At 36.3% G+C, this 24,699-nt stretch overlaps 1 protein-coding gene across 1 annotated transcript in view; it reads right to left on the reverse strand.

The window, feature by feature from the left end:
• LOC135758574 (activin receptor type-1-like) overlaps window positions 1-9,883 on the reverse strand; it is a 43,668-nt gene extending 33,785 nt beyond the window's left edge. The window contains exon 1 of the mRNA XM_065273107.2: window positions 9,665-9,883. The gene's annotated coding sequence lies outside the window, so the exon portion shown is untranslated. The remainder of the gene's footprint in view (window positions 1-9,664) is intronic.
• Window positions 9,884-24,699: the final 14,816 nt, after the last annotated feature.

Below are 24,699 nucleotides of genomic sequence, written 5' to 3' on the forward strand. Positions count from 1 at the left end.
TGTTTAACTAAAAAAAGTTTTGGCACATCCAACTGTTAACTTCATCAATGCATTTGCACAGGGAGTCAATGGGGCTGTAGTTGTTAGGGGATAGAGCCAAGTAGTTCTGAGTGTCGTCTGCATAACTGTGATGGGTAATTTGGTTCTCTCTCATTATTTGGCTTAATGGGAGCATATACAGGTTGAACAGGAGTGGCGCAAGAATTGAGCCTTGCGGGACTCCGCATTTCATGGATGTACACTCAGATTTATGGCCACCTATTAGGGTTGTTGCTGTGACAGAATTTTCCCACCGGTTAATCAGCACGTGACAAACCCGGTGATACTGGTTTCACCGGGTGGGAGGAGCTTATAAATGCACATACAGACGTGCGCATTTTACTTTCACTTTTGAATTAGATGCAGCGCTTGCGTACGCTGCATTAAATTGCGTATGAATTTGCGTGCAATTGCGAGTGCAACAGCTGGTTTAAGTGCTTGAGTCAATGTGCGAACCTTACTTTCACAAAGCACATAAAAAAGGTAACTAAAGTTATTCAATTTAACGTGCAAAACTATAAACAAATTAGGTCTTTTATTACAACAGAGGCCGCAAATTCCTATCTCCATTGTATGATTTTTTCTCATATTGAGTACTGCTTCACAGTCTGGTCATTTGCCAGTGTCACTGCATTAAAACCCATAGATCAACTTTATAAAAAAGCAATTAAGGTATTAGATAGGAAACCACAGATATTTCACCATTGCTCAATTTTAGAAAAGTATACATTTTTAAGTTTTGAAAATCTTAAAGTTTTTAAACGCAGCTGTCTTATTTATAGGTCAATGAATGGAATGGCCCCACCACCACTGGGGGATTTCATAAAAAAGAGAATTAGTAAGACTAACACGAGGTCAATTACTCGAGGGGACTGTGAAGTACCGTTTAGAAAGTCCACATTTGCACAAAACGTCCTCTCTATTAAAGGCTGCACGGATTGGAACAGTATGCCAATAGAAATTAGAGATAGTCCTACGTTTGCATTATTTAAAGGAGCATTTCACCCATAGAAACATTAATCTTTATTGAAAGTGTGTCATATTTGTAGTCAAAATGTAATGTGCATTTAGAATTTAGTGCCTATTTGACAGAGAAAAGGGATGTTTGTAGTCTCACCCCCTCAACAAAGATACTGGACTTCCTTCTTTCAATGATGCAAAATGATGCTTTTTACATCATTGAAAGAAGGAAGTGCAACACTGAACTCTGTATTTCTCCTGTCTCAGCGGCAACTCGGGAAATGATGCATGACCATTCAAAAACATGACTGGGGTTCTAACTATACAAAGCTTAATGCAAATGGGTGAAGTGTCCCTTTAAGAAGCAGCTTAAAATATGGCTTAATAATAATTATAAATGTGAACATTAGGTAAAAAGGTAGACTGATAGGTAGATCAATTTTATTTGTATTTAATAAGATACATAGTATTCACGTATTTTATAGAAAAATTTTACTACTATTATTTTATATTGTTTAGATGCTTTTAATGTTTTTAGTGTTATAGGTTTATTAATTGTTGTGCATGTTGTTTGTTTATTTTGAGTTTGTTTTTTATGTGTGGGACTACGGATGGAAACTAGCATTGTGCTAAATTCGGCGTATTTACGTCAATTCTTATTGTACGTTCATTAATATGCATTGTCCCATCTAAATAAATAAATGAAAAAAAAAATGAAATGTGCGCAGGTACTTCTGACAGAATCCCGCCAGTCCCAAGCAGAGCAACCGGCTATTCCTCCATAAAGCGCTGCTTGAATGATGGGTTTATTATTATTCTTAATGAAAAACACAACAACAAACAATCTCGCTTATATTTAACATCATATATGTATATTATAACAAAAACGAGTAAGCACGCGGCTTCTGCCATCTGCCATCTCAGCGTACAGGAATTCAAGATCCAACCTGAAGTGGTAAGTGTAAGTATACTCTAAAAACAAACGGTGCTATATAGCACCAAAAGTGGTTCTTTGCTCGTAATCATAGAAGAACCGTTTTTAGTGCCATATAGCACCAGTGAAGCACCAGTGAAGCACCTGTGTAGAACCAAATAGGGGCCATATAGCACCACATATGGTTCTACATAGCACTATTTGGTTCTACACAGGTGCTTCACTGGTGCTTCACCGGTGCTATATGGCACTAAAAACGGTTTTTCTATGATTACGAGCAAAGAACCACTTTTGGTGCTATATAGCACCGTTTGTTTTTAGAGTATACTTACACTTACCACTTCAGGTTGGATCTTGAATTCCTGTACGCTGAGATGTCAACTCGTTTAACAAAGCATGCATCACATTATGAAACTATTCTTTTTGACCTCTTGGAGTGAAAACATAGACCGAACTTGAAGCCACGCATGATCTGCCTCCGATATCTCGCACAACGCACACACGCCCTCATTTGCTTCTCCTATCATCTACGTGCGGTCGCGCACGATAAAGGATAACGCAGCCTGTCTCGCGAAACTTTCGAACACGCCCTATAAAGTTTAAATATATATATATATATATAACTATATATTCATTAATTATTACCATTTGAAAGTAGCGCAGTAACGCCGCCAAATGTAGCGAAGTAAAAGTACAGTTTTTTCACTAGAAATGTACTTGAGTAAGAGTAAAAAGTACCCATCCTTAAAGGGATACTTCACCGATTTAGCATTTAGCTTTGTATCTGTAGAAACCCGGCAGTATTACTGAATGACCATGTTTCCCTCCATCATTTCCCCCTGAGAGGAGAGATATCTGCATTTTGGTTCTGCAAAAAAGTCCTCCGATGATGCAAAAATCGTCATATTACATCATCGGAGGACTTTTTTGCAGAACCAAAATGCAGATATCTCTCCTCTCAGGGGGAAATGAGGGAGGGAAACATGGTCATTCAGTAATACTGCCGGGTTTCTACAGATACAAAGCTGAATGCTAAATCGGTGAAGTATCCCTTTAAATTTACTCTAAAAGTACTAGTTACCCAAAAAATTTACTCAAGTAAATGTAACGAAGTAAATGTAATTCGTTACTACCCACCTCTGGTTGCAATATAGGGTTTTCATAAAAATAGTTTTAACCCACAAACTAAGCCTCTGTTTTAAAGTAAGCGAAAGGTTTTTATTACTATATTTTATTTATTGCATGTTAACCACTTTAATATAATATAACTTATTCCCACCAAGGTCTAAAGTTGAAGATTAAAATAGGTTCATTAATCTGTGCCAAAGGGTCATCATCCCTTAAGACTCAGATCGTTTTATTTGTTTATGTTTTGACATTTAAAGATGTTTTACTATTAAAAAGCTGCACAAACTTTTTTTACTTAAGACTTAAAATATCAAAATAAAAAATATTATATTAGTTCTTCTTCCTTAATTTCTTAACGCCATTCCAGCATCTACGGCTATATTCATGGCGAGAACCAGGTAATCCATACACAAGTTTATTCAGACAAGTTGATTTATACACAAGTTGGGGGAGGGACAATTTGGTATCTCCAATTTGCCTAACTTGTGTGTTTTTGGCCTGTGGGAGGAAACCGGAGTACCTGGAGTAAACCCACGCTGACACAGGGAGAAAATGCAGAAATTCCACACAGAAAGGCGACCTGCCCTAGCCGGGGCTCGAACCGGAAACCTTCTTGCTGTGAGGCAACAGTGCTACCCACTGAGCCGCACAAATTTATTTAGTTCAACTCTGTAGTAGTGTGTGGCTTTTGCAGTTTTAAAAGTACATTTTTACACACAAATACCCTAATTTAGTGCATTTTTTAGCAATAAGTGAAAAATCTAATGGAGTAATATTTATGTTATATCCGATTAGTCGATTAATCTAAAAATACTTGATCGATTAATTGATCTTTAAAATAATCGTTAGTTGCAGCACTACATGGGTATCTAGGGATCTAAAACAATGATAAAAAATGTATACTTTGAAATGCATTTGGATTAAAGTGTCTGCCAAATCCATAATTTAAATGTAAACTATGAACAAAGTTGTTTATAACACAATGGGCTCTATTTTAACGATCTAAGCGCATTGTCTAAAGTGCACATCGCAACGTCTAAATGGGCGTGTCCGAATCCACTTTTGCTAATTTAACTACGGGGAAAATGGTTTGTGCGTCGAGCGCATGGTTGAAAAGGGTTGGTCCTTCCTTTTAATGAGTAATGGGAGTATTTTGGGCGTAATGTGCAATAAACCAATGAGAGTCTCACCTCTCATCCCCTTTAAAAGCAAGTTGCGCTGGCTCTATGCCTAATATCTATTTAGATGACGGACTTTGTAAACTGAAAAACTAAGCGGAGGAAGAAGATCCCCAGTTTAGGATTAATGTTAAATAATTGTGTTGTTTTTCACTTGTATTGAAATTGTTATCTTTTATTATAACCTTTAAAACCCGTTTTCTTTTAGTCATGGAAGTAAAAAAGCAGGCTTTTAATTGCTTTAAATGTATGGCTATCCAATATCATCAAAAAATAATTTACAAGTATGTAAGAAAAGGTTTGTATTGTAAAAATACTTTATTTGTAACAAACAGGAGATAAAGAATTTACAAACGCCTCTCTGCAAGTTTCAGCACTTGTCTTGGACAGCGTCAGTTTTTTTTAAGCATTACTTAAAAATGTTTCTTATCTCACCATATCCACAGAGTCATCATATACAATAAATCTGTGAGGTAGCATTTAAAAAAAACAAACATTTAAAAACAGATACATTTGTTTTAAGCAAAGCATTTATTTACTTACCAGGCTGCAGGTAAAGCAGCTCTTTGCGCCGTCTAACATCTCTTAATTAGTCTTCATTTATGTTCAAGAGACTCAATAATAATCTTTTACATTCAATCCTTTAATCTTTCATATTTAAAAGCGTTTTTGTGCTGCTGCCATTCATGTATGTGATAAGCAAACCCGCGTTGTCATCCCGTATGTTCCGTTTATAGGCGCATATTCCTAATGCGCTCTTTAAATAACAATGCGCCTGAACACACCTCGTTTTCAGACCAGAACGCCCATGGGCGCAAAAGGGGGCGCAAATGCGTTTGCTATTTAAACAACGTGGCGCTAAACGTGAAAATGAGAATTGCGCAGGGTGGAAACTAGCAAAAGACACTTGCGTCGCGCATTGCGCTGCATTGCGCCGGGTGTAAGATAGAGCCCATAGTAAACAAAAATGTCCTTTAATCAAAACACCAGCATGTATTAAAATTGCCCTGAATTGCAAAAGTCAAACAATATGCAAAATAATTGTCATGCCACCAAACACATTGAGGATATATGGTTTGTAAGGACCATTTTGGCTACAAACGTAAAGAATTTAAGCTCTATTTGCACCGTAGGCGATCGAAAAGGGGCATGACCCAATCACTGTTTTATCGCAGTTTTCATTGCCATTTTTTGATGCTTCCGATCGCGTTGGAGCCTCCCCAATCCTAAATCTTAAATATGAAACAAGTTTGCAGACAGCTGCAGTAGCTAATGAGACCGTGCAAGCTCTAACCGGATGTTGTGTGCTTTTATAGCTGAAAAAGACACCCAAAAACATGTCATGAAAAAGTAGTATTGAGAAAGAATATCTGTATATGTATACAACTATGGTAACAATACAAGTGCTTTTATAATGTTTTATGCAAGAACTATCACAACATTAGTTTTTCTCAAGTCACGTTTGAGCCCGGGTTTCTATGAGATCTCGTCATCACGAGTGTGGTCTCGCGGCCTGGCCGATTCATCCAGTGTGTGCATTATGAAAATTAAGTTCCATAAAATGGTTTGACACGGTCCCTATGTCTGGCGTCTCCCATGGATTTAAAATTGTTTAAGATGTTAAAAAAATCACCCAGTGCGTCCCAGGCCTTATTAGTTGCGGTAGGGGTGTATGTCCAGTGGGACAAAGGGTTCTGGCCAAGAGAGAAGCAACATGCAAAATAATTGTCATGCCACCAAACACAAACCACACCGACAATGAGTTTACTAATAGTTTAGTATTTTTATAATCTCAATTCATTAAGTACTTTACTCACAGGCAGATTAAATGCTTTTTAGAATTGACATATGAGCAGTGCTCTTCTAAAAACTCCCATTAGACAGGCAAACTGTACACCCATGTTTGAGTGCAATCTGTACTGCCATTACTACTTGGTCCTGACAGAAAACACTCATTAACTAATTCTACTCTGATGATAACAACAACTTAACCGCACATTTATTCACACAGAGAGCAGGCTTATTGAACAATCAAGCCACAATATGTATAAATAGTTCAGGAAACTTACAGTAATCTACAAGTAACAAGAGATAAGCAACACAAACCAAAGCAATCTTATACTATTTAAATATCAAAATATAGAGATATGAAAGTGGTTGAGCACTCGTAACTAATAACGTTCTGTCGGGACCTTAAACATTGCTAGAGGTATCTAACTGGTCCATAGAATTCACCCACATGGCTCCAGCCTTCTTCAATTCAAATATGTGTGATTTTTTTGGTCATTTTATATTGATTAAACAAAAATTAAAAGTCTGGTTGAAAAGTAATGATGGGCAAGTCGGTGAAAGGCTGACCACCAAATAGCACCGGTAACACAGACTATCGCAACAAGCCTAAAGTCAGTGGGCGAGAGACAGACAGACTTACCCATGTCTCGTGCTAAGATGTGCAGTCTTGCATGTATGTCTGTGTGTGCAACTGTGCATAGCCCTGTCTGCCTCTAACGACGGACTCTGAAAACTGATCCCCCACAGGGCGCTGCCAACCAGTGCTTTTCTCTTGGTCCATACCTCATTCTACTCTCCTCCTGTCTACTCCTTTCCTCTGTTGTATTGTTACAACTTCACCACCAGCTGTTTCTGACAGCCAAATTACAGTGCATGGAAAAATGATTGCCTCTCCCTCCCTCTTTTCTTGCTACTTTCAGATATTCAGACCAGTGTGGACAAATTACACATTTTGCTTTGCTGTAAAAAGCTGGCTGCAGAATTTCTTAGCAGCGACAGGAGGCACAGAATAAAAATCATGAACTCTGGATGAATGTTGCGCTCTTAAAAAGCTAAAGAGATAATACACCTAAAAAGGTTGTCATCTTTTGCTCACCCTTATGTTATTCCAAACAAATATCTATTCAAGATCTTTCCATGACCATAAATAAATACAGTGACCAAGGAAACAAATTCAAACAAAGCTTGAAAACGAATTCAATCATGACTGCACTTTCACAAATATTAGAACAGATCCAGCAACAACCACAATCTGACACGAAATACTAATTAATAGTTGTAATTTGTAGACAGAGTCTTGGAGATAACATTCACTTTAATAAGGCAATTATCATGAGGAAACATCTGAGCAGACAAGTTAAAGATGGTTATGACAGAAACCTTTCTGTCCCTGAATGCCAGCAGACCAGTGAAACAGCCAAAGCAAACAACTAATACCCCATTCACACAGCACTTTGGTCCCAGAACATTTCCGTAAATTGAGAGAGAGGCTTCTTTGTGAACACTAACACGTCACGTAAATGTCCACCCATAAAGAGGACCTAGTAACATTGCCGTAACATTTAGGGAAAGCATTCTGTGTGAACAAGGGGCAGAAACAATGCAGTGAGGAGAATGCCATAGTGAGAATGCGGGTGTCATTGCAACAAGAAGTTATGGTTTAGCTTTTTGACACAAGGATTTAAACACAGATTAACATTCACAACGAGAAATGTCTGCAAACTGGACTGAAGCAGAGATCAGGGAACTCGTCACTATTAGCACTGAAGCTAAGATCAAGTACCATGGCTCCGCTTCTGGTTCCACCGACAATTACTTTTGCGCATGCCCTGGCTCCAAACTAACGTTTTTACGTAACATGGCAGCGCTCATGGTCGGACATTTTTTGCTTCAATCAATTCATTACAATGGAAGGAAGCTACGTTGCGTCATACATCTTTTTTTACAGTCTATTGTTAAATACAGTTCTCCACTTTTATTTTCAACAACCAAACACTTCATGACTTTTGTAATAAGCAGCTGTTTATTGTAATATACCACAGAGTGCTGAGGGCTAGCTTTACTAAAAATGTTGTTCTCTAGTGGACAGCACATAATGCAAAGTTGGCAACAATCTCAACATGTTGATTCCAAATACCCCCATCAATCCACAACACACAACTCTAAAAAGTGCCCCATTCGACCCACAATACCTGTCTGAACACATCCCCCGCACAGATATTTAGGTTTATTTATACAGTTTTTTCCCAATGCAAATTAATTCAACGCAGCTTTACAGAACAAAATGTTGAGTTTTCAGCTCACTGCAGTCTTTGGAAATTTATGTATGTCATTAGTGAGCAGCTTCATGTAAAGATTTAAGAAAAGCATGCCTTTATATTCGTTTTTAAGTATCCAGTGAGTAAACTGAGGGTAACTGTGTCAAAGAACGAAAAACTAGTAAATTAGTAAAAATTTTGGACAAAACACGGCTTGGGCAGTTTAGTTGTTACTATTAGTCATATTAAATTGGTAAGATATATGTAAAGGACTTTTTTTTTTTAGAGTTTTCTATTACACACTGTAAACATTACTCATTTTTTTGTAATGTTGTAGTTCAACAGCTGCAAATAAGATTAATAAACTTATACAAAATATACAAGATGTAGACCCCCAATTAAAAAGACAACAGTATTTGTGGCAAAGTATAAAAACTCCATTAAGAAAAAAGGATGAACAAAAAAAAGTTGATAGAGGTAGTAATAGTAGAGGTTGGAAGTAAATATATTTATTCATTTACTTTTTTGCCATATACAAAATATCATCTTTCTAGTTTGCGTTTTGGATATTTTAAATGATTACATAGCTCTAGAATTAAATGTTAATGACTATAGCAAAAATCAAACCACTTTACAATGGAATTAAACTTACAAACACTTATCCACAACACAAAAGTTGAAAATCACTCTGAGTGATAGTCTACATGCGTAAAATTGAAAAACATAAAACAATAATCAAAAGTGGAAAACTTATTTTACATATTTTCATAAAAGAATACAACTCTGTGGACTGAACAATTTGACATACAGTAGGCTAACTTGTGTAATTACTTTAACAGTTACACTGCTGCATTGTTTCTATAAAAAAGTAAATGGCATATCTGATCAGTCTGGCTGTTTTAATGGGCTGTCTTGTCTGTGCTTTATCTACTCTTTGTTATACTGAGAGCTCAGACTGTTGGTTCCAGCAGAGGTGAGAGCCGAACCTTCAACTCTCGTTTGCATCACAAAGACACACTAACAAAGTGTCAATTGGCCCGCAGTTTTGCGCCAACGAGTCACCACAGCCTCCCAAAATATACTCCGACCCAACATCTCCTTTGTCCAAAGCTCTAACAACTGAACACTGGGTAAAACAGGTTACGTTTGAGCTTATATGACTCACGCAGACAAGTCAACCATAGTTACACTATTGGACGCATTTCAATAACACGCGACTTTTCTGACGTAAATTACAATAAAAATATTAAAATACGCACAGAGTAAAGTGCAAATAAGACATTTTTAGCAAAGTATAAGCCGAAAAAAGTTCACGTATCAAAAGCATTCCATATGAACCCGAAACTGATATTTTTAATGCAACGCAGAGATGTTACCTTTACAATGCACTCGAAACAGCTGAGCGATATGATGAATGTCTTTGTAATCTCACTGTTGTCCAGTCCCGATCAGCACACATTCTCTTTTTACATCCATAAACTTTATCAACTCGTGTAGTGTTTACAACTGAACCAGACTCGTAACAGATCCTTCCTGATTTCCTGCATTTTACGAGCGGTGTGTGCTTGGGAGTCGGGGCAGGCCTGCAGTAGGAGGAGCGCTCTCTCTCTCTCTCTCTCTCTCTCTCTCTCTCTCTCTCTCTCTCTCTCTCTCTCTCTCTCTCTCTCTCTCTCTCTCTCTCTCTCTCTCTCTCTCTCTCTCTCTCTCTCTCTCTCTCTCTCTCTCTCTCTCTCTCTCTCTCTCTCTCTCCTCTCTCTCTCTCTCTCTCTCTCTCTCTCTCTCTCTCTCTCTCTCTTCTCCTCTCTCTCTCTCTCTCTCAATTTAAAAGAAACTTTATTGCATGATTGTGTCACTTACCGTATTATTTAAGCATTCAATAACACAATAGTAACAAGCATGGAGGCACATGACAGGGAGAACAAAAGTCCTATACAAGATCATGGCTGTAGATTATTTCTGAGGATGTGTAACTGATAAATTAATTTAGCAGCAGCTGATGGGTGTCTGTCTTCCACAGTAACATCTTCATTTGATCTGAATCTTTGAGATTTTGTCAAAGTGTTTTCTTTAAGCTTGTATTTACCACAGTAAAGGAGAAGTGTGCATGTTTCTCGATCTCAAACATATTCGCTCTTCTTTTGAGAGCCATGAATGTCAGTGTCTGCTTTTATATTGCCAGACCACAGAGTCTGTATTTAGTGAGGATTCGTCTCGTCTCTGCTTTACATCTCAGTGGAGATTGTATTTTCTGTTTAGTGTCCGATAACATTCTAGTTTACTTTGGTGTTTACTTCATTATCACAATGACCCAAATATGAAGTTTGATTTTCTTTAATGATTAGGTTTGTTGTGGTTTGTTTCCGTTCATTTACTGCTGGTCTGAAGTTTCAGAGTCAGATGACAGATGGGACTGGTTTTAGGTCTCTTCTCTTTTTGCATCACTTCATCTATGCACGTTCCCACAACTTCAAGTCAAAGATTATAGAAGTACAAGAGGGAATGAAAATTCTCACAGCCAATTTATTCTCAATTCATTCTCAGCGAATCTCACAGCCAAATCAGAAGCGCAATAGTAAGTTTCCTAAATTAAAATTTTTTTCACTACACCTACACGAAACGCTGTATTGTCTTGTATGTATTGATTTGTTGTTGTTATCAGTTGTGGAATCCTTTGATGCTACTTTACACATTTACTACTATAATTTGTTACCAACTCCACCAGGTATGAAATATATTTTGTACATATTAATCCCCGGGATCCCGCTACAAACATTATAATCTTATAGAACATGATGCTTTTTTTATTGTGCTTTAAACAAGAATATAACAACTCGTAGAGGTAACAGCATAAAAAACTCAAAGACAAAAAACAACAGGGGATACACAATAATTGCAAGGAGTGGAAAAAAAATTAAATACATACATACAATTTTAGAGGATAAGAAATTTAGATATGTTTGTGGACAATTTCAAAGCATGACAGTTCTTCAGTAATTTCAGTGAAGAGTGAAATAGTTTAAATTTACTCATAAAGTGTTGAAAACATGGGTGAGAATTTCTCCACTTGCAGCAATGGATATGATATTTACCAAAAAGAAGAACAATGTTTACAATGTCTGATAATGGATTCTTTAAACCATCAACGTAATATAATATGTGGTGTATGTTAAACACAGGGATGTTTGGCATTTTTGAAATCAGCCAATTTCTGACATCATTCCAAAACTGGTTTGAAATGGGACAGGTGAAAAAAAATGATCCAAAGATTCATCAGAAAAATCACAAAAAACACATCCCGCCTTGTCAAATTTAAAACGCTTCTGAAGAAAAGTGGAGTCTTTGACCTTAGGTGGAATTGGCCATTTAACATACTTAGAAAAAGACTTTCTCAACAGATCCACAAACTCTAGAGATACACAGTTCCTTTTATAGTTGTGATACAACTTGGATTTAAAAACATCTGTGGCAGCCTTATTATTACATTCTTTTCCAAGTAATTTGTAAGGTCCAACTAATAAATTTGGCAATATAGGAGTAACAACGGAATAAGTCAATGTGCTACGTATTAGGTGGACCAAAGGTAGAGGAATAGCTTTACAAATTCTTAGATACTCTCTCAGAGTACAAGTTAAATTAAAGCGTAACACAAAATTATCATATGACAGAAAAACACCATTATCATCCATTAAGTCAGAAACAAAAACAATTCCTTTGTCAAACCAATCAGCATTGAATACTGATTTTCTGCTTATCAAAATTGCTCTATTATTCCACAGAACTGAATTGTGTGGAGTAAAATTGTGAGAAAAGATCATTTTCCAAAACAATAAAATTTGACCATGAAATTTAGACAAGGCAATTGGAATCTTATTAATCTCAAAGTCACATTTTAACAAAAAATCCAGCCCTCCAATCTTACCAAACACCGCTCTGGGTATATGGAACCACATAGAGTTCGAACAAGCAAAAAAAGTCCTTAACCAACTAATTCTGAATGATCCTATCAAGGCTTCAAAATCCAAGGCTTTTAAACCACCATTTTTATAATCTTTGACTAATTGGGCTCTTTTTAAGTAATGTGTTTTATTCCTCCATACAAACTGAAACAAGACTGAGTTGACTTTCTTAATATTATTATTTGAAATGAACAGGGAGTGGCAGGGATATATTAGTTTTGACATATACCTTCAGCTTTAGATAAAATAATTCTTCCAAATACTGTGAGATCTCTAATAAGCCAGTGACTAAGAGATTTTTTCATATCAGCGACACGTTTCTCAAAGTTGATCTCCTCAATTTTACGGACATCCTTAGATATTGTTAAACCCAGATATTTAACCTCATTTTGTACATTTATTGAGGCAATAGACTTCTCAGAACAGGAGTGAATAGGCAACAAGACACATTTTTTAATATTGAGAGACAAACCAGAGGCATCCAAAAAACTCTTAATTAATTTTAGTGCAATATCAACCATACCTTTATCCTTTAAAAAAATTGCAGTATCATCTGCGAATTGGCTAATCTTGAATTCCCTATCAAAGATTTTAATGCCTTGCAAATCAAAGTTATTATACCCAATCTTTTAATTGTTTCAACAATAAAACCATGCTCTAAAGAGTCAAAAGCCTTATAAAAGTCAAGGAATAAAAGTAGTCTTTCTTTCTCTATTGCATGACTGTAGTCCAACATATCAAAAATTAGTCTAGTATGAAAATGAATATTCCTTCCCTTCATAAAGGCAGATTGACATTCAGAAATGACATCAGACAAGCCATTATCAAGTCGAATGGCATAAACAAAGGCTAATAATTTGTAGTCCGTCCCCAACAAACTTATTGGTCTCCAATTGTCAATAGAAAGCAAATCTTTGTCAGTCTTTGGGATCAATGTAATTAAACCACGCTTCATTGTGGGAGAGAGATTCAAATTTAAAATACATTCACAAAGGGCTTCAAATAAAAGTAATCGTATATCTTTCCAAAAGAAAACATAGAAATCGACTGTTAAACCATCTAAGCCAGGTGATTTTCCCTTGGCCATTTTTATAATTGCTTTATCTAACTCCTCAATTTTTAAATCCTCCTCCATAGTGAGCTTAAATTCATCCTTAATTAAGTCGATACATCCTTGAATTTTTTGAAAAAAGGATTCATAGCTTGCCTCAGAGTATTTTGAACAATATAAATTATTATAAAAATCTCTTACTTCCTTGTTGATTAAACTTAAATCTTCAGTAACCATACCATTAATGCTCAATTTAGATATCTTCTTTTTGGTTTGCCAATGTTTCTCAAGATTAAAAAAGTAGGAAGAATTCTTTTCACCCTCCTCTATCCATCGAGCCCTAAACCTAATAAAGGCACCATTGGCTTTATCTAGAAATAAGGAATCTAATTGAGTTTTTAAATCTATTAGTTGGGCTTTCTCCTCATCAGATAGCATGGCTTTAGAGGATGATCTATTAATATTTGTAACAATTATATTTAGTTTGATCCGCTTTTGATGAGCAGAATGTTTTCCCCTACGAATTGCTACCTCCCTAGCCTTAAATTTAAACCACTCCCATTTATTAAGATAAGAAGAATCTAAAGACATTACCTCATTAAGAAAATTTTAACTTCTTCACAAAAATCTTTATTAGCTAATAGACAATTATTAAATTTCCACACTGAGTTGTGAGGTCGCTTGTTGTTACTTATGATAAGAGATAACGTCACTGAGCAGTGATCAGTTAAGGGGGCTGAAGAGATCTCACATTTTGAAATGTTATCAATCCATTTAAATGGAATAAGCCAGTAGTCCAATCTGGAGCACTGAGCATTGTTAGATGCATTGAACCCTGTGTACTTTCTGACTCCAGGATTCTTAAGTCTCCAGCAATCAGTCAAATTTAAATTTGAAACCATATTGTTGAAAATATCATCAAGGGTGTGAAGGCGCCCTCCAGAGGAAGGACGGTCAGTTGCATTATCAGGAACCAAATTAAAATCCATTGGTTAATCTGAACACAAAGATCAGCATAAAATAATTTGTTAAGGGCTTTAGAATTATAACCATATACACAGATTAGGATAAATTTAACATTGTCAATCTCAACAGTCACCATTAGCCAATGACCATTCGGATCACTTTTATGATCAATGATTACACCTTGAAACCTATGAAACAGAATCATTACCCCAGCTGAATGAGAAGAGCCATGACTGAAATAAGCAAAGTCTCCCCACTGAAGTTTCCAAAAACGAGTGTCCTCACATTCAGAATGTGTTTCTTGCAAAAACAAAACAGTTCGCCTTCTGCTCCTTGCAATAAAGAAAAATTGCCTTGCGTTTAGCATTATTTTTCAAACCCCTTGCATTTAACGATAACAAGGATAACATGAGAAGAAAAATTAGATATGTGCAAAGTCAAATATAAAATTAACAGAGCATGAGCAGGAATGAGAAATCATACTAGCCACAAAAAAGACCAGTACTAGTTTGTAATAGCCCTATAACAGGTACAAACCAACCTCAGAACAGTATCAATAATGCAAACGGCATTAAAAAGCCGGAAAAAAAAAGAAATTCAGTCTGGGTCCACCCTCTTGTTGTCAATCAGCGCATAGCCTTCCTTAAGATACGCACGCTTTCCTCTCCGACGGGCCTCTTGAACCAATGGCCATAATTTAGCACAGGCCAATCTGTCATCCTTGGAGAAGTCTTCCTTAAAACTGATGTGAAGATCTTTGCAAACTCTAGCATCCTTAGATTTTCTCCAAACTTCATCACGCAAAGTGCGCATCCCAAATTGAATAATGACAGCTCTGGGTCCGTTATTTGAGGTTGCGGAACTTTCTCTCTTGCCGAGCCTGTGCACAGTATCCACGGTATCACGTAGCCTCTCAACAGAAATGGGGATAATCCGGGTCAAAATCCCAATGACCGTCTCCCGGACATTCTCGTCGTCCTTCTCAGGCAAGCCAATCAGCCTAAGGTTCCATCTCCTCTTGTAACGAGAGTGTTCCTCACACGCACTCTTCAGAGTAGCATTCTCTTTTTTAAGATGCATCACTTGCGAATGCAGATCAGATATGTCTTTCTTGTTCTTGTCGATGGCTACCGAATTGGCCCCAATCATCTTTTCAAAGCGTAAGAAGCGCTGAGTTTGGTCGTCAACTTTCTGAGTTAGCACGTGAACCACCTGAAGAATCGCGTTAACCGTGTCTTCTTTAGCAAGATCATCAGCAACTATGTCATCTTTAGCATAGTCATCTTGCATCTTGCATTTTTTTAGATTTTTTTATGTTTTTTATCGGCATGTGGTCCCAGTTAACTTTGTTATCTTTTAATAATGCCATGTCAACATTACCATTAGCATTAGCCTGATCCACTTCAAACTCTACGATCACATCTTCATCACACGCTTCATTGAGAGCATTCAAATCATAAGCATGGTCCGACAACATTATTGATAGATAAAACGAGACTATTACAAAACAAATTAAGTACTTGGCTATTTATAAGTTTGAATCGGAGCCTGCTGAAAACACAACCTCTCACTCCGCCATCTTAGGACCTCCGGTCTTATAGAACATGATGCATTGTCTGTTATCCTACAGTATAGTTGCCACTTTTGGACAGTGGCTGTGTTTTTTTTTTTTACTTAATCCATTTCGAGCAATTCAGATGTATATGTGTGTATGTATATGGAGCCAAAATATTATGTGTGGATGAGTTTATGTCGGTATGTATTTATGTAAAATTAGCCTAAATAAAAGTGGAAGACTTGTCTAAATATCTGAAAACAAGCTGTAAAAAGGGATTAATGATCACTGGTCTGATTGTATGTTATTATTCTGTGTAATCATCATTCAGTTTGAATTTGATCTTTTAATGTACAAAGTAGCTGATATTGCCATTACTTCTAGTTGACTCCAGATTCGCTTTCATTCCAAAATGGCGGATTTGTGGGGCTGCTGCTGGGCGCTGGTGATGCAATGGATTGTTCTATTGAGTTTCCACTCTTGTACTTCTATACTCTTTGTTCAAGTGGCGCTATTATAACTAGAGGTTGAAGTTTGTGAACAAAGGCCCCGTCAAAAGATTATTTTAACTTTATGTGCACAATACATAAAAAACTAACAGAGCTTGTTCATCCTCACAGAGAGGGTTCTGAAATTTTCTGACATAGAAGAAAAAACTGACCAAAATTTAATTTATTTTATTTTATTAACATTAAACTAACATTTTTGCAGCAACGCTGCATGACTTAACCCACCATTGTACTGTTTTCATTTAATTTTATGTGAATCTGCTCCAAATGCAATAAAATATAATTTGATCAAACTTTAATTATTATTATTATTATTATTATGACATATAGTGGCTTTAAAAAAAAATCTTCAATTTTATTGAAAACAAAAAATACATTTCCCATGTGATAGGAAAATATTGAGGGGTGTCAGCAAAATGCTATTATTTAAATGTTATTTATTAATACTATCTATATTGTTACGCTAATCCCTAAACGAACACAAATTTCATAAGCAACACAATGTTTCATCAAAGTAGAATATCTGAATCCATCTCAATACAAACATATCGCGTACCTTACCAAAATAAACAGTGCAATGACCCTTTCAGACCCTTTGCCTCCTGCAGCTGTTTGCATCTCGTGGTAAAGCAGTAAAGTTACCGATGTTAATTTGGCATTTTGCTCTTTGCTGATCCAGGCAGTTTATGTTGTTGTTGTTATAAAAGATGTCTTTCGTTTTGTGCCTCCTGTGTAAGTTGTCAATTCAGCAGAAAAGTTTGCTATTCTTGCTGTTTACAGACAGGAGGTGATCGCACATGAACGAACCGATGACGTATGGTGTCTGCGTGGACTAGCTGCGCGGTGGGCATTCAAATTACGCTTACGTATAAGGGACTAAAAAGGAAACGTCAGTTCGGACCGAAATCTATGATTGGTTGAAAATGTTTTGGTCCTACGCCTGTCACAGATGACATACATTTCTACAAATAAATTTAAACAACTTAACATAGTGATTGCTATCAGGATGTGAGGAGACTTTTAACCAGCATAACTAAAAATGTTTCAGGATCAAATCTGTTATCCTACCTTTAAAAGTGCGATGTGAATGGCTTTTTGTATTCTGACGCAAGTCATGGACAATACTGTATCACCTTAAAGGGTTTATTGTGTTAGCATACGTATTGCATTTCTGAATTAATTGCCCATTAAATAATTTTTTTTATTAATAATAGGGATGCACCAATACCGATACTGGTATCGGGTATCGGCCTCGATACCACATTTTCTAAAGTACTCGTACTCGTTAAAAGTCCCCCGATACCTGGAATAGATACCACAGTCTGAGAAATGTCTATGTTTGAGTGGTGTGTAAGGGGTTAATGACTTTTGTGTTGTCCAAAGAGGCAGAGTTTACAACAAACTGGAAAACTAGTCCTTTGTTTTTTTGTTAAATTATATAACTAAAGCTGTTACCTGTAAATTTTAATCGTGTTTTTTTATTAAGTACTCGGTATCGGCAAGTACTGAAATGCAAGTACTCGTACTCATACTCGTATTCCAAAAAAGTGGTATTGGTGCATCCCTAATTAATAACCATTATTAAGCATTAGCTTTTTACCATTATAAAATTCCTTTTTGTGTTGTGTTTTAAGCATTATTCCAAAAGGATTTAATGCTTGGATTCTATACGCCTGACAAACAACCATTGATGTTTTGTAATGGCTTACTATTTTCTTAATAATAGCTTATTTAGAACTTCAGACACTGGGATGTTTTTTACTGCTTTCATCTGAACTGTTAAAGCAACCTTGTATTTTTTGCACTAAAAAAATCGTAAAAATTCCTGGCAGAATTATCTACTGTTTTTATGACAAACACCAAAGTCATGTGGTAATTTAATAGCTGTCCGAATTCACATCTCTGAGTTTTATCAATGCAAAAGGTACTGTATTATACGCATCATTTTAGATAACTGGAAAGCACTATATGGTCACGTGCTTTGCATTCTTTGTGTCTTTCTTTGTGTGCATTTTAAATATTGCATGCATTTTAAACATATCTTCTTAACTGAAATGATAAGAAGTATATGGGAACAAAGGTTAATCATCGCTCCACTACAGCAGGTGCCAGAAATACAGGAAATCATGAAATTTTTTAAAAATGTCTATCGAGTTTATCATTCTAAACACCTAGAAATGAGCTGCACATGCACATTGTTAATTACTTTCACATCATCCACATGACCCAGTTACTTGGTTTGTGTATATGGAATAATGTTCTATAATTGAAAACATTTTATAATTGTATTTAGCACTTGTTGCTGATCACATCCAAATTTATTCCCATTCAAATGCATGATTTATATCGCAGAGGAGGCATATTTTACTGCAAAAAAGCACTATAGGCTATATTAAACTACAGTTTACATTTTTGCTTTAAAAAATTTCATATATTTTTATCTATTTTTGTTATTTTCAACTAGGGCAGAACCTTGGTGGAATGATACTAAAGCTTGCTTCAACTTAAAAGTTATCAAGAGATCATCTGTTGCAGGAGTCTGTCATTTTTAATTTTTTAATCTAATTGGTTGTATGTCATGTAATTTCCTGGCCATATATTTCATTTATTTTAAAGTGGACTGCTGATGCATATTGTCATGATTCTGTTCAGTGTCTCCCCCTTTAGTACTCTTATTTTGAAGTTTGTCTTTGTCTTCCATCTCTGTAGTTCTCTGTAGTTCTTTTGTTTATTGGTCCATGTGCTAATTGCTCCCCATGTGTCTCTTGTTATCCCTCATTACTCTGTGTTTTTGCCCCAGTGTTTGCATTGTCTGATGTCAGTTGTGAAATGTACCTGTGAGTAAATGTTTCTTGGAAAATCTGTTTTATATTTGTTACATAATAAACCACACTGCACTTGGATCAGCTGCCTCTGCCTGCTCTAAACAACCACCAAAATCACACATATGAGTTGCTCTAAACAACCACCATCATCACACATATGAGTTGGGGTTTTTGCCATTGCCACTAGTGCAGCTAATTGCCGATAGACTTAATAAATAAAGTTGGATGTATGACATTCATGAATTTAGGGGCCATCTCTAAAGTAATAATGTACACGTTTCTATCCGCAATAGTATTTAACAGGTTATTTGAATAAATATCAAAAATCTAAAAAGTGTGCATTGCTGACAACTGTTTGTTAACCTTGAGTCATTTCATTTAAAGCAGGGAGGATCAAGCTGGATTGTGCTCATCGCTCTTTGGCATCTTTTCAAGGACCCGCGCAATGACCCAGACCTGTCATCATAAAGTTTCATAACTTCACTGATAAGCAGCGAGTGTTGGACACAGCAGCAACAACTGCAATCAAGCATTTGCGATAACTTGCAATAAATATGTTACAGCGCTGCCTATGGAGGAATTTTGGTCCACTCATCTTTGCAAAATTGTTGTAATTCAGCAACATTAAAGGGTTTTCGAGCATGAACTGCCTTTTTGAGGTCATGCCACAGAGCCGGCGCCAGACCATAACTAACAGGGGGGCACTTGGCTTCCAACGGGGGGCACGCAATAGCAACAATAACTTGCAACAACAAGACATTAAAACAACAAATACAGTGCAAGCACAGACTCATACAACTGGTACAGACTGTCAGCTCATTTCCCGTATAAAGTGCAAAAGACCACAAACTATGCGCACAACTATTGAACTTTGACCGCGGCGTGAGCGCAAGCTGAGCTCCGCTGCGCTCGCGCTTAGCTCGACGCAACAACAAACCGCCCTCGCGTGGCACAAGCCATTGAAATGAATGGGTTTCATAGCGCAGCGCGCACCGCGTCCTAGCTTTAAAAAAGCCACTTTACCATAATCACGTCGTAATGCTGTTAATGGTCTATAGCCACACTTCACATGTAAGCTTACGTAATTTAAAACAACGCTAACTTACCTTTGAAATAGCTGAAGACGGCGTGTAAGAACATTAAACTTCCTTAAAACAGTGTCCTGTAGATTTGTAAATTCCACCTCGACCTCTAATCTCTGAGTTTGAGCCAGTCTGTGTTTGCATGAAGATGAAGCAGGCGGCGCTGGTTCGTTCTAAATGTTCTAATATCCATATTTTACACGATCCATAAAATGCCGCGAAAAAACACGTTGCTAGTATCAAGTCACAAATATGCTAAAGCCTAATGACGCATGAGACCCGGCAATACAACCAATCAGAGAAACTGGTCTATTTTAATTAAAGAAAACATATATCAACTATTTTTTCCTCATTTGATTTCATTAAAAGTCATGAAACATTCAATGTTTAATTTATTTGAATTATTCTTGATATATATTAAATTAATAAAAAACTTTGTAGGGGGGGCACAACAATCTGTTTGGGGGGGCACTGCCCGCGAATGCCCCCCCTTGACGCCCGCCCTGTCATGCCACATGATCTCAATAGGATTAAGGCCAGGACTTTGACCTGTTTTTCTTCAGCCATTCAGAGGTGGACTTGCTGGTGTGTTTTGGACCATTGTCCTGCTGCAGAACCAAAGTTTGCTTCAGCTTGATGTCATGAACAGATGGACATGGTCCTTCATGATTTTTGGTAGACAGCTGAATTTATGGTTCCATTTATCACAGCAAGTCTTCAAGGTCCTGAAGTAGCAAAGCAGGCCAGGCCACCACCATATTTTACTGTTGGTATGATGTTGATAAAAAGGAAAGTCAATGCCGATTTATTTTCACAGCTTTTTTTCCTCAAGGGTGCCAATATGTTTGTCCAGGACTGTATTTTTTTTTTTTTTTTTTTTAGTCGTAGTAGTCGGTTTATTTCAGGAATATATGGCCTCTCGGCCCAAAATTCCACAAATATCATACCATGGCGGACAATCTCTTTTTCATTCCTTGATATATATACAGTGCCAATCGCCATGCATACACAGAATCACACATACTTGAGACATCTTTGTGGACATCACCTACAAGAGTAAATTCACTTAAATATTTCTCACGTAAATCTATGTACAAAGGACAAACATACAAAAAGTGCTTCTCATCTTCTATCACAGAAATTTTTGTTAAGTTACAATAATGACAGATTCTTTCTGCAACTGGTGTATTACTCCATCTGCCCGTTTCTATAGCTAGCTGATGACCTGAGCATCTAAACAGGAGCAATGACCGTACCAGTTGCACGTTACACACAGATGTAATGTAGCTCTCTTGTATTAACAAAGACTTGCATTGTGAGTACATGTTTAGTTTGTTATTTTCTAAAACTGCTGCATACCACGCCTCATGTGCTTTTTCTTTCAATCTTTGATTCAAAACTGCCGTAAATATTCTTATATCACCTACACTTTGGGCCTCCCAAGCAGAAGAAAAACCATAAAAATTCAATAATACTTTAATATTGGTAACCCAAGTTTTTCTACCTACTTTATCCAATTCCAATAGCATATTGTAACATTTTTTGGGATAACGATAATCAAGCATAGACACTAATTTTACCCAGTACATAATACACCTTTTCATATAACATGTGGACAATGCAAATCTTCCTAAGTCACCCAAAACAGCTACATTGCTTACACTTGAACTAATACACAGAAGTTTTTTACAAAAAGATACTTGAACATTCTCAATACATTCAACTGGCTCATAGCCCCAGATTTCACAACCATAATACAGTATAGGGGCGACCATGCGATCAAACAAAAACAGGGCTTGAGTGTAGCTAATTTTTTGCTTACGAACAAACCTTAGCAAAGAAAACATTGCTTTCTTGCCTTGGTTTGCTAAATGCTGTCGGGTTTTCCACCATGACAATTTTGGTGTAAACCACATACCCAGGTATTTGTAACAGTTAACTACCTCTATTTGCTCATCAATAAAATACCATTTCTCATTTTTATTTAGATGCCCCCCTCTTCTAAAAACCATAATTTTTGTTTTACTCAAGTTCACTCTCATACCATAAAGATTACAGAATTTTTCCAAGTGTTCAATCTGTCTCTGTAACTCTCCAATTGTATCTGCTACAGTGGCCATATCATCAGCGTATAACAAAGTTTGCACTTCTGTCATCATTTCAATTTGAATACCTTTACAATTTTTCTTTAGCATTGCTATATATTCATTTAGGAAAAGAATAAACAGAAAAGGGCTCACCATGCAGCCCTGTCTCACTCCAATGGTACAATCAAAATATTGTATTGTATCCTACGGAAGAGGATTAGGGCCACTGGTGAAATTTTTTTTTGAATTCTGACTTTATTCTCAGAATTCTGACTTTAATCTCAGAATTCTGACTTTATTCTCAGAATTCTGACTTTATTCTCAGAATTCTGACTTTATTCTCAGAATTCTGACTTTAAACTCAGAATTCTGACTTTAATCTCAGAATTCTGACTTTAAACTCAGAATTCTGACTTTAAACTCAGAATACTCACTTTAAACTCAGAATTCTGACTTTAAACTCAGAATTCTGACTTTAATCTCAAAATTTGAATTCTGACTTTATTCTCAGAATTCTGACTTTATTCTCAGAATTCTGACTTTAATCTCAGAATTCTGAGATTAAATCTCAGAATTCTGAGATTAAAGTCAGAATTCTGAGATTAAAGTCAGAATTCTGAGATTAAAGTCAGAATTCTGAGATTAAAGTCAGAATTCTGAGAAAAAAGTCAGAATTCAAATAATTTTTTCACCAGTGGCCCTAATCCTCTTCCGTAGTATCCTGTGCTATTGTCATGTAGGCCTAAATGTAAATCATATGACTCTGGTCATGATGTAATTGTAGTATATATTCTATCTGTGTATGTGCACAAGTGTTTATCACGGCATGTGAAGTGTATGTATGATTGTTGGTTTTGTACATGGTTTAATAAACCTTTAGGAAGAAAACAGTTACAGCATCAGATTTATTAAAGGAACAGCTCACCCAAAAATCTAAATGTGTTGTTAATTTACTCACCCTCAGGATATCTAAGACGTATGTGACAATTTATTTTTAGTAGAACAGAAACATAGGTAGCTGACTCCAGAGCCGATCGGCCCTATATGCGTACTTCGCAGACTGCGTAGGGCCCCGCAAATTAAGTAAGGCCCCGCCTCCTCCTGCATCGTTTTACAGCGCGTGTTACTGTTTACTGAGATGACAATATGAAATGGAAAAGGAAATAAAATGAGAGTTAAACGCAAGAACAGCAATCAGGTAAACTTAACTCTTTAAGTTTGATGTAATTTTAGATTTGCTAAATTAGCTGTGTAGTGTTTCCAGTGCATCTCTTAGCCTATCTGTTACACAACAATTTATTGCGTAAATATTCGCATGAATAAACGCCCAAGGGCAACGGTGTTTATAAACGGCAGCTCGATAACCGCGCAGCGCTTGAATTTGCGTTCATATGTGCGTGCAATCATGCACAAAATGACACGCGCGCTTTCCATCAGCAACATCTGTGTGGGGACCATAACAAAAATAGCGTGATAAAACTCCTAAAGGACAACGTTAATGCAATATGGAAACCAATGGATTTACATTGGAATGGGTATAATGCCAATGATAAGGTCAAAATGAATGCACATCCCTCAGTAAATAATAACCATCAGGGATCAAGTATTGCTCTTATGCATGATATAAACAGTTATACGGTATGGCAGGCCATTTAAGCTTTTATCCATTCACATGATATGGATTTTTGATATTAAGAATTTAGTTTTCACTACTTAAAATATAAATATTAAGAGTGTGATTTATAGTAGTAACCATATTTTGTATGTAGTACAGAGGTGGGCACAAATACATCAAAAACTTTTTTTTATAAAATACAAGTAATTAGTATTTTGAAAATACAAAAATAGTCCCACAATAATCTTAAGTCTTTTTTATAACATTACTGCAGAAAATGTTGGGGATAGGCTAATCCAAGGGAAAAAATAACAGACCGAGAATTTTCGTCACAAAATCATAATACCATTTTAATCATAATATATATGATTAATCATATTAATCCTAATATGTTTGGGTTTGTTTTACACCCAAGACTCTACTGCCCTGACCTTAGTACTGCCATTTCCATAGTAGAATCACGCTGCATTGAAAAACAATAGGATTGATGATTATTTTATACAAAATCCGATGGAATATTAATATTTCTCATATGTAATACGTTTAAAAATGTGTAAAAACTGCAAATAGATGTTATATTGTGAAAGCTTGCTTAGCTTGGAGATTTCAGTGGAGTTACGACAGACGCGCTGTTTCATATGTTCCTTTTATGATCAACACAGTGCATTGACCTCATAAAGCACAATTATTTTCTCTATAATTCTGTTCAGTGTGCAATATGTGTGTGTAGACTGTATATTTTCACACAACACTTTACCTTAATGC

The sequence above is a fragment of the Paramisgurnus dabryanus genome, chromosome 15 (genome assembly GCF_030506205.2).
Source record: "Paramisgurnus dabryanus chromosome 15, PD_genome_1.1, whole genome shotgun sequence".
NCBI classification, from domain to species: Eukaryota; Metazoa; Chordata; class Actinopteri; order Cypriniformes; family Cobitidae; genus Paramisgurnus; species Paramisgurnus dabryanus.